This window comes from Ostrinia nubilalis, chromosome 15 (assembly GCF_963855985.1).
Source record: "Ostrinia nubilalis chromosome 15, ilOstNubi1.1, whole genome shotgun sequence".
NCBI classification, from domain to species: domain Eukaryota; kingdom Metazoa; phylum Arthropoda; class Insecta; order Lepidoptera; family Crambidae; genus Ostrinia; species Ostrinia nubilalis.
Window position 1 is genome coordinate 3,944,019 of NC_087102.1, and position 17,958 is coordinate 3,961,976.

Below are 17,958 nucleotides of genomic sequence, written 5' to 3' on the forward strand. Positions count from 1 at the left end.
CATTATGTGGGGACATCGTTTAGTAATCCCTAATGTCTGCAGAGACAAAGTATTGAGAGAACTGCATGACACACATACAGGTATAGTTAAAATGAAAAGCCTGGCCAGGAGCTACGTGTGGTGGCCCGGGCTGGACGAGGCCATCGAGCGCCAGTGCGGCGCGTGCGGCGTGTGCGCGGCGCTGAGCGGCGCGCCGCCGGCGCACGCGCCCCGCTCGTGGCCCTGGCCCACACGCCCTTGGTCTAGGATTCACATAGATTTTTTAGGGCCTATAGCAGGTATGAAATTCTTGGTAATTATAGATGCAACATCTAAATGGATAGAATGTTTTAAGATGAATCAGACCACGGCCAGTAAAGTAATAGAAAGACTGAGAGACACTTTTGCTAGGTTTGGTTTACCAAAACAAATAGTCAGTGACAATGGGCCACCGTTTTCGAGTTCCGAATTTTCACAATTTTGTAATAATAATGGAATAGATCATATATTTACAGCTCCGTATCATCCTTCTTCAAATGGAGCCGCAGAGAACGCAGTAAAAGTATGTAAAAGAGTAATTAAAAAAGCAATTATGACTCGCATGGACGTAGACACAGCTTTGTATAGGTTTTTATTAATATATAGGAACACCTCTCACAATACTACGGGAGACAGTCCGGCTAAACTGTTGTTAGGTCGAAATTTACGTACTAGACTAGACTGTCTCAAACCTGATCGCGAGAAAAGAATTGGAAAATTACAAGAAAAACAAGAAAATAGTGCGGGAGGAGTGAGTAGGGAAGTTAAGGTAGGTGAGGAAGTATGGTTTAAAAACTATAATGACGATGTACAATGGAAAAAGGGTAAGGTCATAGAAAAGTTAGGCGATACCGATTATCGTATCAGTTTAAAGGACGGACAATGTATACATAGACATATTGATCAACTAAAAATATGTAAGGTGTTTGGTGGATCTGCACAGGACGATAAAGTAACACAAAGTAAGGAACAGAGAAACCCCGGTTGGTTGTGGTTGCCGGGGGCTGGACCGGCGGAGTGCTCCGCGGCCGGCCCGGGCTCGGCCGCGCCGGCTCCGCGCCCGCCTGCCCCTCAGCTCGCTCCAAGGAGGTATCCTCTCAGAGAGCGACACCCTCCAACACGATATGGCTTTGAATAATCCTTATTGTATGTATTTTAGTTAAGAACTAAGTTAGTTTAGTTATTAAGAAATTGTTTTGTGACTGGCTCCTCTTAGATATGTTTACTGTAAATGTACCTAAATGTATTACTTATTAATAAATATAGACCGACTTATCTTTATGTATACCATTCAAGTACACACGGAGTCCAGTCACGACACTGGAAAACATGTAAGACATATCTGATAATGAAAAAGGTTACTGTACTTTAATTAAATATAATCTCTAGAATAGTTAGTAAATAAGGGTGGAGGTATTGGGTAGTTTACTTATAAATAAAATAAGTGGGTAGCAAGCAAACTTTGTATGTCAACTAGTTCGGAAATAAATCTTGTAGTGCACACACGCGTCTCATTTAAATCCCAAAAGACTGGTACATAATACAATACAAACAAATATGTTCATGCACACAAATGTTTGTACTGTGCGGGAATCGAACCCGCTACCTCCGGAATAGTAGTCCGTTTCGAACCACTACACCAAACGGCCGATAATACAAACCTAGCATTTAAAGTCTCGCATAATGTATTCATAATGCACGTTGAACTTTCTTCTCTCACTCTCTCTCATTTTAAATGAATTTATGATTACACTAATAATTGTTATTTAATTTGAAATCTACCTAATCAATTTAATTTCAAAAACCACTTACAATAGTGTTAAAAATCTAGATTCAGTAAAATAATAATATTTTATGTAATAATATCGAATAAATGCAATTTTAAATATAATTCCATATTTTACTAAATCAATATCAACTAAACACACTCTAGTCAAGTGTAAGTGGTGTAGTAGAAACTAATCGAGTATAGTTTGGATATGACTTTTTTACTAAGCTCTTCCAAACTATACACGATCAGTGCCTCTACCATGAGTTTACCTACCGAGCATCTCGCTATCGAGGGCGTAAAAAAATGTATGGCAAATTGTACAGCGCCTCTAGCGGTTAGTAGCTGAACCACAGCAAAACTAAAAACACTACCATGAGTTCATCTCAAATCGTTAGGTAAAAAACCTATCTAAATGAATACGATAGCGACTAAAGTTTTTATTAAGTTTCATACAAATAACATACCATGAGTTGCAATTTTCAAAGATGTCATCGAAAAATACCTTGGCTGTCACAGTAACGTAACTCACTGGCTTATTGACGTGTGAAAAGCAAAATAAAATTGTGGTTTTAGGTCATTTTAGGTGTTTTCTTTATTAAATTATGTCGGAAAGAAGTTTATTATGATGGAACATGTTATCAGCATGTGGGCAGACCTCCCACTAGGTGGACCGACGATCTGGTGAAGGTCGCGGGAAGAACCTGGATGCGGGCACATTGTGGAGATCCTTGGAGGGAGAGGATGCTGCGTTTCCCAGAGATATACGAGGGAATTGTGTCGTGCGAAGATGTCTAGCTGTGCTGTGAAAATGTGTGCGGGTTTCCACCAAAGCTGTGCGAGGAAAATGTATCGTACGAGGATGTGTAGCAGAGATTTGAAAATGCTCATTAGTGTTGTACAGCCTGAGCCTTTTCTACCAGAGATGTGCTGACCGAGGCGAGGTAAATGAAGCGATTCTATTGGTTCTTTACAAACACATCCTTCGCTACGCATCCTCGCACATCTCTGGTGGAAACGCAGCCTTAAGAGATCATGATAGAAAGCTAATCCGACAATGAATATGTATTTTCATAAGTTGAAATTTACTTTTGTTTTTAATCAGTCTGTGTATTATGTATTAGGTTTTGTGAAATAAATAGTCAATAAAAATTAATCATTTTATTTTCAACTAGCTTTTGCCCGCGGCTTCGTCCGCGTGAAATTTAGTTTGTCACAGATCATCATAATTATAGCCTATATGTTAATGGTTATAAACAATAATACTGTAAAGTTTCATCAAAATCCGTTCAGTAGTTTTTGCGTGAAAGAGTAACAAACATCCAGACATCCAAACTTTCGCATTTTTAATATTAAGTAGGATATTAGTAGGATATGTATTTACTTAATTATTATTACTGACGAGATTGCTACCATGTATATTTAGTGACCATGAAAGATTAAAACAATATAATGTATTTAATTAATTATAATATCTTAAGTTTTACAATAATAAGGTAGGTATATCCATCCAGTTACCCTAGGTCTTTATTATGGATTTAATTTACAAGTAGTTATTTACAAGCACTCTGCTCTAAATCCTTTGGCTTCAGGGAAGAACCTGGACCGCCACCAGTCCAGTGTTCTCTTGGCAGCTCTGTGTATGCGAGTTGCCTTCTTCTTGCTGTTTAAAGTCACTCCACACCTTAACAAATAAACATTACAAATAATAATGACGAAATAAGATAACAGCAATTAAAATGAATAAAGTAGTAGGTATTTATACACACTTTTCTCAATTTCTCAGTAGTTTTGGTGTCGCCGGTGGCATCAGCATTTCACGTTCGCGTGTCCGTTAGTTCCACCCACCATTGACTATTGTTGGCTCTTTCTTGGGGCCCTTCAGTGGGCATACTCAGATCGCCATATCTATAGAAAAACAACTTTATTGTATCTAGAAAATATAAATCTAGCACTCATATTACTGAATTTTAGCTAGGCACGTGGAAGTTATGCTGGAAAGGTTGTATTTCTCCAAAAAAATCAGCTCAAAATTATTCGTTTAATTTTGAAATTCCTCCACTACATAGTATGTTTATTTTTACTTAACTTACCTTTCCATAAATTCTACAATCGGTTTAAACGGATAGGCGCAGGTTCTCATTTTCCTATCGTGGTTAAAATCCAATTTTTTGTGGAAAATTATTCATCAATAATCCTTCAACAAAACATGTTTTGTTATCTGTTGTCATGACAACAGCTGCGTCAAAGTCGCAATGACAAGAAATAAACAATACAAATTTAAAATCATCATGTTAATTCAGCTTTAAGCACTGTTCTAGGACACTTAAATTTTGCAGTGTTATTTTTGACATTTTTGTTATTTCCTACTCTATCTTTTCTATATAGTTAGAAAGGAGCGGCATTCGTTCTTTCATTCATCCATTCATAGAGTGTGAAGTTGGATACGTTAACATGTTCACCAACATGACATCACAAAACCATCGAATTATCGCTAGCGATTAAAGTATACGGTAATTGAACTCATGGTATGATTTTAATGCAAACTTCATCGATCCACGTATAAACTCTAACGACTGTAGTATACGAATACAAGTTTTCGATGGCAACTCATGGTAGAGGCACAGTACGCAAAATTCGTGTATAGTTTGGAGTCACAGATTTACAAACGGGCACTACAAAATATACACGAGCAGTTTCCTATGGGTGCGTTCTGGCCATGTATAGAACGGAAAGACGCCACGAAGCACACATCCATATCACACTCACACACTATACTTACACGCTTACACAACACTCATCATTTCGCACACACTCTCTCTCTCACACACACACACAAGCACACACACACACACACACACACACAAACACACACACACACACACACACACACACACACACACACACAAACACAAACACACACACACACACACCTCCTGAGTTACTTAGGTTTACATTATCTTAGATTCTCTGGTATATTTTTATTTCTTTTTCTATATTTGTATACTAGTAATAAGCAAAATTAAACAATAACACACGGTTCGGGCGGAGAGTCTGGAGGCCTGAAATACAGGAATTTCCTAGTTTAGGCTCCAGTCCTCTCCAATATTATGTGTTTACTTACCCTATTTTCAACTTAACAACTCTCAACTTCATTATGTAATGCAATATAGTGAACATGTAATGTTGTGGTGGAAATAAAGAATTTATTTATTTTATTTTTTATTTTATTTTAATAGAGCGCAGAAACCAACTTCTTGAAAGAAGACTATGCACCGAAATAAGACTGTATTCTTTCTACAACCCATAAGCAGGACCGCGGTCAACAAAGATGACTGAGTTTCTTCCGCCACTTCTCAGCACCAGCCCATATGTTGTCCCGAAGTGGTGGTAGGGCAAGCTATATTTGGGACGTGTTTAAGCGCCCTAAAAGGCCTTAATATTGAATAAAAGCTTTGACTTTGAATTATACCTGCATAACTTGGCCAAGTAAGAAGGTTATGATAATAGACAATCCCTGCCAAATGCGATTCTACGCCATTAATCGGAGCAGAATGGGTCAATCTTCAATTAAATCGACCCCGGGTCTCTGCAGTCCCCACGGCTGTTGGTACTACTTGGCAGCTTGCCAAGCCAGGGCTGGTACCAGCTGACACAACGGCAGTGAAAAAAGGCTACAATTTATCACATAACTAGGTTAATATTTTATTAGCATACGCTTTTTCTACTGAATAAACGGCTGATATAATAATATATAAAATGCGGAATAGGAACGCGTACAGACGTAGTAAGGTAGAGTCACAAATAACTCTATGAAGAGACTCTGAGCAAACAAAATTAGGAGAAACAGTATAAATGTTATAAGCATGAACAAAAAAGAGCCAACCGTAGCCAGATAGAAATGATGGCACTAATATTGAAAAGAAAATGTCTAGCGCTTCGATGGTTGGCTAAAAATATTTAATAATTACCTACTATTAAAAAGTCCACATTGTTCTTCAACTCATATCTTGTGGTAACAGCTGAGTCCCTGATGTCAAACTTAAGCCGCAATTAGCCATGTACAGAGTAACTATAGCTATTAGAGTCGGTACCAAAAAAGCTAGCAAAAAGTATTTCTGCGAACCCTAACTAGAGTTTAATGTTTTAAGCGCAGTGTAGTTTGCATTATTTGCCGTAATTTTCGCTGAGCAAGAGCGGTTCGTTAGACGTTTCAAATATTTCTACTAATAGTTTCATTTTAATTGTCTTTGTATTCTTAAGTCAAGTAATGTATTTTGTAAGTAGGTATAAATAGATAGTATTCGTATTTACCTAAGAAAAATTAATCGTAAAATGCAGTAACAAGAGTTATCGTAGCATAGCGTTGGCAAAAAAGTACCGAATTTTACCAAACAACTATTTTTGTCATTTACGCATAAAATCGAGCGAGTCCTGCTGTTTCCAGATTCCTATCCCTTGCAGACATTTCCCATACCTATAAGTAGGTACTTGTATTTTTTCCTATTAGTACTGTTAATTTGAAAAATCTAAACGTTAAAATAACTGTATCGTTATAGTCAATGAGCTGCTGTCATAATGACATTGACGTTACTAACGTCAATGTCACACTAGAAACGTCAGCATAGAGGCATGCGCGCGGACGTCATTTTTAATTGTAATACTTATCCTCGTAAGCCCGGATGTGCATCAGAAGGAACTAAAACTTAGTAGTCAGTAACGCCGAGACATTTTCGGAGGTGATTTCTAAGTATCGCCGGATGTGCCTTCCGAGGAACTAAAACTTTAGCGATAAATTTAAGTTCAAAAATTCGCGCCTATCGAAAAAAAAGAGTGATAGTCTATGGCTTAAAGTAATCAAAATCAGGTATCCAAACTTATTAATATAAAAAAAACAAAACGTCACTGTCAAATTAGCATTTTCCTTTGACAAGGTGGTTCGTCCGAGAAGACGTGATGTGCGATTAATTTTTTTTCTTCGCGTTAACGTAGTTTAATTGCAAAACTGATCAGTAAAATTTTAGTTAAAATACTGCTAAACAAGCAAAAAAATTATTTTTCCCAATTTGAAGTAGTTTTGTAAGATTTTTTTTCATTTGAAAATAATAGTTCTTTGCAAGGAACATTCGGTCTTGATGGTGAAAGTTTTATTTTTGTATATTTTTTCTATTGAAATGGAATTGAGTATTGGACTTTTAAAATTATGATGTGATTGAGAAAATTTACAATGAGAACGTTCTGATTTTTAGTTTAGTAAATATTATAATTAACATGAATTTTTACTTTACTTCTTATACATTCTAACCTATCATTAGTGTATGTTATAAAACCGATAGTACTTTTAAAAGTACTAATTATGAAACATTAAATAAAATAAAAACCGTTGTACCTTTTCAGTTACATTTATTAATATCATTATTGTATCTTTATGTAGTATTAATTTATTAAGAAGGTTACATTTGTGTTTTACTTTAAAGTATAAAATACAATTTATTTACTTTTCCTTTTTAAAGTCTGTAATACCGAATGTTCTTTTAAAAGAAAACATTTTAATTATTTTAGGTGAAAAATAATATTTTTCACCTAAAATAAGCTCTATGCACTATTATATAAGGTGTTATTTTTTATACTGATCATACTTTACCAACGCATCTAATAAAATCATACAAATACAACCCAAGTGTTTTTAAAAAAAAATTCAGGCTAGTTTTTGTTTTTACTTTTCCTAACAAAAAAAAGATATTATTTTTACAATCATCCTGTCTTCACTCACTGCCTCTCTCTCTTTCTTTACTCATTTCATTCATACGAGTACGAACAATGGCCGCGCGGCGTTCATTCAACGTTCACACACATTAAGGTTAGATTACACTAAACCTACGTTACCAAAAATTATCACTCGTGAGTATGTACGATGTTACGTCATGTTAATAGGTACTACGCGCTGGGAGAAACAAAATCTAGCCACATAAGTAGGTAAATAAGTGTATTTTCATTAGTGTAATAGCAGGGATTTTTCCAACGAACCGAGGCGAATCATCCGCGTTAAACTAGAAATTTAAAAAAGGATAGAAATTGGAATTCAATATCTACGTTTTCGTAATGCCTACGCAATTTATTTAGAGACGTAATAAAAAATTGATAGGTACATACCTATTACTACTTCGCTTCGCTTCAGTGGAAATGCACCCTAATATTGAATATGAATAGGTGTTGTAAATAAAACTCACTGATCAATTTTCCTGGTTTTAATTCCTAAATTATGATTTGCCATCACACTTTACATTCATTGATTTTACTTATTCACACATTTACCGATTTTGAATGTTGTTATTTAAAGTTCCTAGGTTATTATTACACTAATCACAATACATTTTGAACGTCAAGCCTTTGTTGTACTTTGTTCACGTAAACACTGTCTTGCACTGTCTAATCTAGCCACGATCGAATTGAGGTAATGCTTCCGGGCTGCACACTTGCTTGCTGTTCACTAGACACCATGTCGGATGTTGTATTCACAATTCGCGCACTAACTTTTTTACGGAAAAAGTCCATTTCGCGTAAACAAGCACTCATCTGTCCAAATCACACTGTAGGTATGTACCTAGGTAGACTTCCGCAATATCCATCGATAGAACACGGTCGCGGTCGTGGCCCTCTGGCAACAACTCCTTGATAAGGCATTCCGTAAGTATTTTTACGCAAAAGCCGCCGTCTGCGGCGCTCGCATCTGGGTACCGCCAGCACTGTGCCGGTGATTGAAATTGAAATCCAGAACTTCGTCCTCGAAGCGCACGGGATCTCGTCAAGTCAGGATACGGCAAGGTGTGAAGGTTTTCGACTCGTCAATGTTTCTCGTCGGCCAGTCAGTGTGCCCGTAACATAATTTCACCTGCGTTTTGTTATTTATCAAGCGCGGCATTGTAATAACTCGCACATACACTGCAATACGTTAGGGGACATTAGACGGACTGGGACGATTGTTTATGTTGTAAGTTGTTGCGCTCCCGCATGCCGATCGGCGGCTCGGCGCGGGCTGTGGGCGCGGAGCGACTGGCAGCGATATCAATATGGCCGACTCACGCGGCGCGGCACGTGGCAGCGGTCGTTGCCCTCGGCCGGCTACTACGATAGTGCGTAAACGAGTACTCACCGCGCTCAAAGGATGATTTATTTTTTATTTTTTTCGAAACATTCTTTGTCGTTTTACTCGAAAACTAGCCTGAATTTTTTTGAAAAAACACTTGGGTCTTATTTGTATGATTTTATTAGATGTGTTGGTAAAGTATGATCAGTACAAAAAATAACACCTTATATATAGGGCCCCTGAAAATATGAATGCAAAAAAAAATCTCAAACATAGAATTTTTTTTACTCGAAGTGCTCGGCGTTTACTACTTCAAATTATTCGTTCTTCTGAAAGCACATTCGGCGATACTTAGAAGTCGACAAAATTTACTCTTCGGTCTTACGAGGTTATGTGGCAATGTAATGTGAAAGTTAAGTATCCAGTGTTTTATTTATGATAATACGGGGTGTTAGGTAAATGGGTATAGGAGCCGACACTAGCCCATGTTAACATGGGCATATAAATGGTATGGTGAAGTCAGAAAATTGATATCTTCATTTTAATTATTTTAATTTTCATATAAATCGGATTTTATAAAATTTATTTTGTATGAAAATTAAAAAATGTGTGATTTGATGTGTATCCAATTATTTTAATTTTCATATAAATCGGATTTTATAAAATTTATTTTGTATGAAAATTAAAAAAAATAAAATGATGATATCAAATTTCTGACTTCACCATACCATTTATATGCCCATGTTAACATGGGCTAGTGTCGGCTCATATACCCATTTACCTAACACCCTGTAGATCTACCGGCCTCTAATAGTATAGAAGTTGTAACAAATTACCCAATTATACCTTATAGCTACGAAACACAATGTTTCTTTTTATTACAGAAAGCAAACAACAGGCTAATAAAACCCAATACACATTAGGTAACCTTCAGAACACAAATTGCTGTGTGTGCACACATCGTTCAACATTGTTGGATAATGGATTGCCTTTCAATTTATAAGGCACCTTTGTCGCCTTATCGACCCATTATGATATTAAAGCAATCTGCATTATGCTTGTATTGTTAGTCTTTTGATATCAAATATTCGTGGTCTGTGGCCAATGGCTTTTCTCAAGTGTCAGTTTATGAATGACAGATAGGAATTTGCAATAAAAATGACAAAATTGCGTCGCGAGCGCCATTATTGCACGACTGTGATTGTGGTGATCCGGCTCGAAGGACCAGGAAAATGTGGTGGACTGCAGTGGACTGTATGCGTTTGTGTGTGTTCGAGAGCGCTGACCGGACGATGATGACTGCCGTTGAGAACTTGCCCTTACTATGTCAGGCGTAGTAGGTGCTACTTGCAGGAATAAAACCACTATTTCACTTGCTGAGACTTCTTGCGTTTATTATTCGCTTCCTTTTCTCAGTTCTTGCTTCTTCAGATCACTTGTTGCTTGGAGCACTTGTTCTCTGAACTGAACACAACATCATACAACACAACATCATCTTTAAATAAACTTTTCTCCCGGAGCGCCTCGCTCCGTATTTATAGGGCCCCGGGCTATATCCATCCCTTTCTCTCCCGATATTCCTGTCTCTGTCTCTCATGTTCTGGAACCATAGTTCTGGAATGTTCGAAGCGAGAGGTCCGATGTTGCCGTCCCGTTTCTTTTTCTCTCGAATATTCCAGAAGTGTGTGGAGTAATTGATGTGCAAGCGAGATGACAGATAATGTGAGAAAGAGATGGAATGTAATTTATCTCTAATCGACTCTAATTGATTATTTTACAACATTTTCTGTCTGTTAACATTGCTAATCAATTCTAATTAATAAATTAGCGTATTTTCCCGGTTGACGTCGCTAACAGTGATCTATTGTAAATCATTATCACTAATCTTTGCTTAAACTATAAATTAAATAGAGAGTGAATAGGCACTTACAGGGCAGATATGTACCATCCTAGACTGCATCCCACTTAACGTCAGGTGCGATTGTGGTCAAATACCTGCCTTGTTATGCATAAAAAAAATATTCTACAGGTTTATATTTATTAAATTGTTAGATTCCGAATAGCCAACCTCTCCTCATCATGCTCTACTCCACTATCGAGAAGCCCGCATATGATCCTTCGAGCCGGATTTCCGTGTGTAGACAACCCGTGCCAATGTATTAAGTATCTAAAAATAATTACACACAGAAAGATCTCAAAGTCAAAAAAAAGGAAGAGGAGACCTCAAACCACCTGTTTGACGAATGTCCAAAACTCCAAAAGGACACGAAAGTATTGGGATTCCACGAATAAGACGTTCAAGGTACTATCATATGGCAGCGCATGATTGGGAAAGTCGACCCCGCGTAACGGGATAAGGCGAGGCAGAAGAAAAAGAAGAAGAGATATCTCAAAGGTCAAAGCCGTTTAAACTGCGTCAGTCAAAACATTGTCAAATAAAAAAGAGCACATCTTTCTTGCGTAATGCCCTCACTTAATTTTTGCCCTCGCATTTGTTTTTCCCAGTTTAATTATGCCAAACTGGCTTCTTGGTGAGCGTCGCAATTTCGTTTCCTTCGGGCTTTATTAGATCATGTGGGGCCTTAAAATTGGCCCCGTAATTACACAATTAATTCTTGCGGAGCTGTTTGTTTGAACACGGGCGGCAATTATAGCGAACAAAACAACGGGATTTATGGCAACACCGGCCAATAAATTAGATGCGACCCTTCCTGGCAACGTTTTTGACTTTTAAAATCAACTGCCCTGCTAAATGGGTAGTCGCGAGTTGGGCGTTTTTCCGGTTTATGTCTGGTTTTTAACATTCGGATCTGAAAAGGGGTAAATATTTTTTTAATTGAAAAAACTGACTACTTTTCCCATCAAACATTTGTGTTTTCTCGCGATAAAAAGAGTCTAATTATTTTTTTTTTTTTTTTTTTTTATTTATTGTTCACAAAAGGATACACATCAAATATATTAAGATACACTTGCCAAACTGCATTACAGTTTGTCGGCAATAGTTCTCGTCCTTAGTTTTTCGGGCTCAGTTGCACCAGCCTACTTCAACCGTTACCATAGCAGTAACTGGGTGTTTTTTGTATGGAATTTAATAGATTTTTAAAGATTATTAAAGTTACAGCAAGATGGCGCCACCCAGCCCGAGCATTCATTGTGTTTCCTGCTAATTACTACACTATACTATATCTACTCATGCAATACTTAAAAAATTACAACCACTACAACAAACAATACAGTTCTTGAGCTTAGTTCTTATGCAACTCACGAAGGCGAGCGAGCCCCACCTGTGTGTGTACGTGTACATGCTTTAAACTATAGTGCAATGTCTATCAAAAAACTTTTGAAATACGAACGAACAGTAGCGAGCCACCACACATGCAAAGCTCACTCGCACCCGCGAAATTAACAACTACTCATTCATATTTTATACCCAATTATCTCCCTATCATCTCACTTATCCTACGGGCACATCGACAGGTAGTGTTTTTTTAGAATGTTCTTTAGCTGTATCTTCGATATGTCGTTCTCGTTATCTAGGAGGTTTTTTGGTAAATTGTTGTGAATTGTTGGGATCAACCATCGTCTCGTACGCTTTCCATAGTAATTTAGGACTTTTGGTACTTTTAATTGTTTGTGTTTAGACTGCCGAGTTGGGTAGCCATGTTCTCGTATTATTTTAAACTCACTGTTATATTGTTGCTCGATTATTAATGTCATTTCAATTTTTTTCTCAATTGGTACGATTTTACATAGTTTATATAATTTTTCATAGTCGTTTTTGTATTGATTTTTGAGGTTATTGTCTACTATTATCTTTAACATTCTTGTTTGTATTAGCTTAATTTTATTGATGTATGTTGGAAATGTGAGGCCATAGCTACCCAGCCCGTAGTCAATAGTCGCCTGTGCTAGTGCGTGAAATAGCATGTAAAGTATTCCTCTATTTACCATAAACTTTAAGTGGTACAATTTACCCATTATACTTCTCAGCCTTGTGCACACCCGATCAACCTGTGCATTCCACACAAAATGTCGGTCAATTGTTAGCCCCAGGTATTTATAAGAGTCTACGAATTCAAGGTTTTGGCATTTACAGTTGTTAAAGTTGTTATGTAAACATTCATACGAGTGACCTATTATATTGATATTAATATTATGCTTTTGGCGGCTATAAGGGGACGATATTAACATGCATTTAGTTTTTTCTAAGTTAATAATTATTCCGTTGTCGTGTGCCCACTTTACAATACTGTCAATGTCTTGTTGCATATTTTTTTGCATTAAACTCTGATCCTTGTCGCAATACATCAAACACATGTCATCTGCATACATATACGTGTTACATGATTTAATAACATTTACCATACTATTGACATGTATTATGTACCCTACTGGTCCGTACACAGATCCAGTTGGTACACCGGTCTTAATAGCTCCTATGTCACTTTTTGTTCCTACAATACTTACTTCCAAGGTTCGATTTTCTAGATAATTTTTAAACCACGCCTTTACTGGTCCCCGTATACCACACTCATCCATAGACTGCAGCAAACCCTCGTGATCCAGTGTGTCAAATGCCTTCCTGAAGTCAATAAAAGTCACTAATACAATCTTTTTATCATTAAGCGCGTTATTAACATCATCTGTAAATTTTGATAGTGCCATGCCAGTATTCCTTTTTGGCCTGAATCCGTATTGTACGTCTGTAATGATGTTATTTTCCTCAAGAAATTTTGACATTTGATTAACTATTAGTTTTTCCGTTATTTTATTAATTACATTTAAGATGGCGATCGGTCTGTAATTAGTATATTCTTGGTGTGAACCCTGTTTGTATATTGGTCTTATTATAGATTTTTTGAGCTCAGGTGGATAAGTTCCCTCCTTTAGACACAGATTTATAAACTTCGCGATGATAGGACTAATGCTTTTCTTTATTAATTTCAGGTCTATAACTCTAATTTGGTCTGATCCCGGTGATTTGCCGCAGTCTAACCTATCTATCATCTTTGATACATCGTCAGTGGATACTGGGTTGTATCTGAAAGTGACATAAGATTCGTTTACATATTCATGTCTCGGTAAAAAGTGTTGGTTGCACTTGTGTTTAATTGTATCAATTTCTCTAGTAAAAGTTTCGCAAAATTTGTTACATACTACTATTGGTGTTTCTATTCGAAGTAAATGTTTTTGTATGACAGTGTCTACTGATGCTTTATTTCTCCCTAGCCAGCTGTTAATTTTACCCCATATTTTACGCATATTTCCCTTACAATTACTTATTTCCTGCGTCCTGTATGTGTTTCTTGTCTTATTTATTAATTTGTTTAATTTATTCCTATATTTTGTATATTCTAATCTTAAATTATTATTAGAAGGGTTATTTTTCCAGTTTCTGAAGAGCTTATCTTTGATATTTATCATATTTTTTAACGTATCGCTAATCCACGGTTGGCTTTCCCTTTTTTTACTACTTATGTTTACAGTTGATGCCTTATATATTTCACTAAATACATTCTTAATTTCTAAATACATTGTAATTGGGTCGTTAATGTTCATCAAGTGCAACCATTCGTAGTTACTTAACTTTTGATTGACTTTTTTGTTGTCTAATCCCTTTCTTGGCCTCGCGTATGGCTTTTGTTTATCAACACACACTGACAGTCCCGTTAGGTAATGGTCAGCGACCTTACTTGTTAGTATGAACGCGTCGGCGCCGCTCGTCTTATCAGTCCGCAGGAAGACGTGGTCGATGCATGACGCGGTGCACCTCTCCGCCATCACTGCCTCGCGCGTAATATCTTGCACTCCACATTGTAGCCCCCAAACCGATAATGTATTCAAGTAGATATTGGCTACCGTATCCATTTCATTTTCCAGTATATTTATGTTGTAGTCACCAATAATTACTATGTTTTTAGTAGTCGATATATTTCCCAATATTTGATCCAAGTCCTTTATAAAACTCCTTTTATTTAGATGTGGAGGTCTATATCCAGCCAATACGTCTGTTTCATACCCGTCCATCTTAAGATTGAAGTGCAGGAGCTCGCAATATTTGGATTTCGTTTTATACGTTTCTATGTGTAGATGTTTCTTTGCGAATATTATTATACCTCCCCCTCTTTTATCCTCTCTTGTTTCTGAGTACATGTTAAAGTTTTCTATGTTGAATAAAGTTGTATCCTCCTTTTTTATGTTTACTTCCGTCAAACAGATAATGTCTATATTTTCACTGCTGTCTTCTATTAGAGTTAGAAACTCACAAAAGTGTTTTTTTAAAGAACATATGTTCATGTGTATTATATTTAGAGCATTTTTCTGTGTGTTGATATAATTCGACCATGTTTGTATGTTTTCAAATTTAGTGTATTCTATATCTTGCATCTCAGGATGTGGGTCAGTATTAGAGGTCATAATTTAGTAATAGGAAGATATCTGTTAATACTACTCCTGTTCCCGTTCAGTGCTACTCAATAATGCAATTATGTCTTTTTCCGATCGTATTTGGTAGATTTTTTTCTCTCTGTCATCTTTTCTCACTAAAATACGAGCATTCTGAATCCATATATACTTATAGGTTGTTTTCATTTTGGTTTTAGCTTCCCAGAACAGCTGCTTAGTGTGGCGCGTGATATGTTCATTTATGTAGATTGGTGTACTGTTGTTATTCCCGTAGATGCTGTGATTAGTGATTCGAGTTTTGCGACAGTTTAGCCATTCTGATCGAGCTTCACGAGACTTTAATGTCACAATTACTGATCGGGTAGTCTTGCCGTTCTTCTCGTTTCCAGTTCGCCACGCTTTTTCAATTTTCTCAGTTGGCAATTTCAATTCGTTTGCAAGGACTTGAACGGTTTCCATCACTCCTTTCCCCTCCTGAATTTCCAAGTTTATTATTTCTATATTTAAATCTAGTTCCTTTTGTTCTATTGCACATATTCGCTCCTCTAATGCTCTGTTATATTTTTCGAGATAAATATTTCTTTGTAATACGTCTTTAATTTGGTTTTCTTGTTGTTTAATCTTTTCAGTGCATTCTCTGTTCCCGTCCTCTATATTCTTGTATTTTTTGCCTAGGTAGTCAAGCGACTCTTCGATATCTTCGTTTGTTTTTTTCAACTGGTCGAATTTATTTTTTATATCAGATATGTCTCTTTGGAATGAAGAAAAACGCTCATTCTGTTGCTCTTTGATCTCGTTTAGCGTGTTTAACATCAACTTCATTTCGTCTCGAAAAGATTCTAGTGCCAGATTTGTAGTCTTCGTTGAGCAACATGTTTTATTTTCTGCGTCTCGATCTGTTTGCGATTCATTTGTATCACTTTCAGACTCGTAGCATGCCCTTTTCTTTTTCGCCTGTCTGGTAATGACCCAGTCCTCAATCATTCTCTGTTTGATATTGTGTATATTCGGCTCTGATCCATAGATCTTCGCGCTCAAACCCGGCGGTGTCCGTTCCATTTAGGCCTACGTAGATGCAACACGGTGCGCTGCCGAAAAACTAATGAGTAATCAGCAGGCGGGGCTTTATTTGGGTCCCACCCGTAGGCGTTCCTTATTGCGCTTGCGCTGCAGCCGTAGTTATGCGTAATTGTATTATCCTTTTTTGTTCTATCACTGTGTCCACTCTTACTGTCTCTTTCTTCACACTTGAATTTCGACACCAGGTTTTTTTAGCAAAGAACACGTCCGCACCTTAGCGCGCTCGACGAGAACTCGAGAACTATTAGTTCTTGTGTTTATTTATATTTATCTGCGAGTAAGTAAACTATTTTTAAAGAATTGAGTAAATCATAAAAAATATGCGTTGATACGCTGGTGGTTACTGCTTTTTAGACAGTAAAGAATTACCTACTTAATTAATATATTGTACCAATTTAGTGATTTAATAACTTAGCAAAGATAAAAATTCAGTCGAAACTTAGTCACTCTCAACTAATGCGATTTTCTGTACCTCTAGTAGGAAAAACTTTCGAGTTCGTTTCGTTGCGTATTCAAAGTGTCATCGAAAAATTTTGTATGAAAAATTAAACAGCGCCCCCTAGGGCGGCTATAATATATATAATATAGAACTCGAAAGTTTTTCCTACTAGAGGTACTGTTATTTCCTACCAATTACTGCTCTCCGAACAAATCAAATATCTCTGATCATTTCACGAAAACAAGCAGCAATTATGAAAACGGCCCTGAGGTCGGGGCTTATAAAAGCTGAAACATTTTGCCGCAACTGGACAGCTAAATTGGGCACCCGTTGCAAAAGGACATTTGGGTGCGCTGTGCAACTTCGAAAATAAAAGTCTATGCGTTTGACAGACTTTTGTAGTATTTTTAAAATAAACGAGATTCTACATATGCCTCGAATGGAATTGAAGAATTTATTTTGCAATCAAAGTAATTGTCATTCGGTCACACTAAGTTTTATGTGTTTGCATTCATGACATTTTTTAATCAGTGGATGGGTCCGTCGAAGTGGATCGACATACCTAACTAATATCTCTAATCAGTCAGTGTCATTGCGTCAAGCTTTGATGCAGTATAAACTAGACCTAAACATAATAAACCTAAATTATAAACGACAAAGGGTTTTTCTTTTTCGTCTCTGAAGCATCTTTTCTAGAGTTTTGATAAGATATTTTCTAGAGAATGCAAACAGTATCTCAAACTAAGCAAAATTTAAATACATTCTCAAAAATTGTGTTTAAAATGTATCGCACTTTTATTAAATGTTTATTTTATATCCATCCATCTTGGAAATATTGAATCTTGGCGAGCGCAGTTTTCCCTCCAGCAAGATGGAGCGTCGATTTATCGCATTTGCTAGGTACTGGAATAGGAAAAGTATTACCAAATATGAGTTGTGTCGTCATGAATTATGGATTTATAAATAGTGGTGGGCTTATGTGGAATAATGAAAATAACTATCCTTAGACATTTTACACTGCGCCTCTAGTTCCAAACTAAGCAAAGCGTGAACTATGGGTACTACAACGGATATAATAAAAATACTTTTTTCTTTAATCTGACTTGCTACATACTACAAGACTGTTCATGACATCTGACAAGGTCGTGACTCTGTTCTTAC

At 36.8% G+C, this 17,958-nt stretch overlaps 2 long non-coding RNA genes across 2 annotated transcripts in view; one reads left to right on the forward strand and one right to left on the reverse strand.

Moving 5' to 3' along the window:
• The window catches only part of LOC135078815 (uncharacterized), a 231,154-nt gene that overhangs the window by 153,450 nt on the left and 59,746 nt on the right, over positions 1-17,958 (forward strand). The window lies entirely within an intron of this gene.
• LOC135078434 (uncharacterized) lies at positions 3,240-4,280 on the reverse strand. Its single transcript, XR_010258605.1, has 3 exons — positions 3,880-4,280; positions 3,556-3,694; positions 3,240-3,470 (listed from the first exon to the last, which is right to left on the reverse strand). It is a non-coding gene; the product is annotated as an uncharacterized LOC135078434 (long non-coding RNA).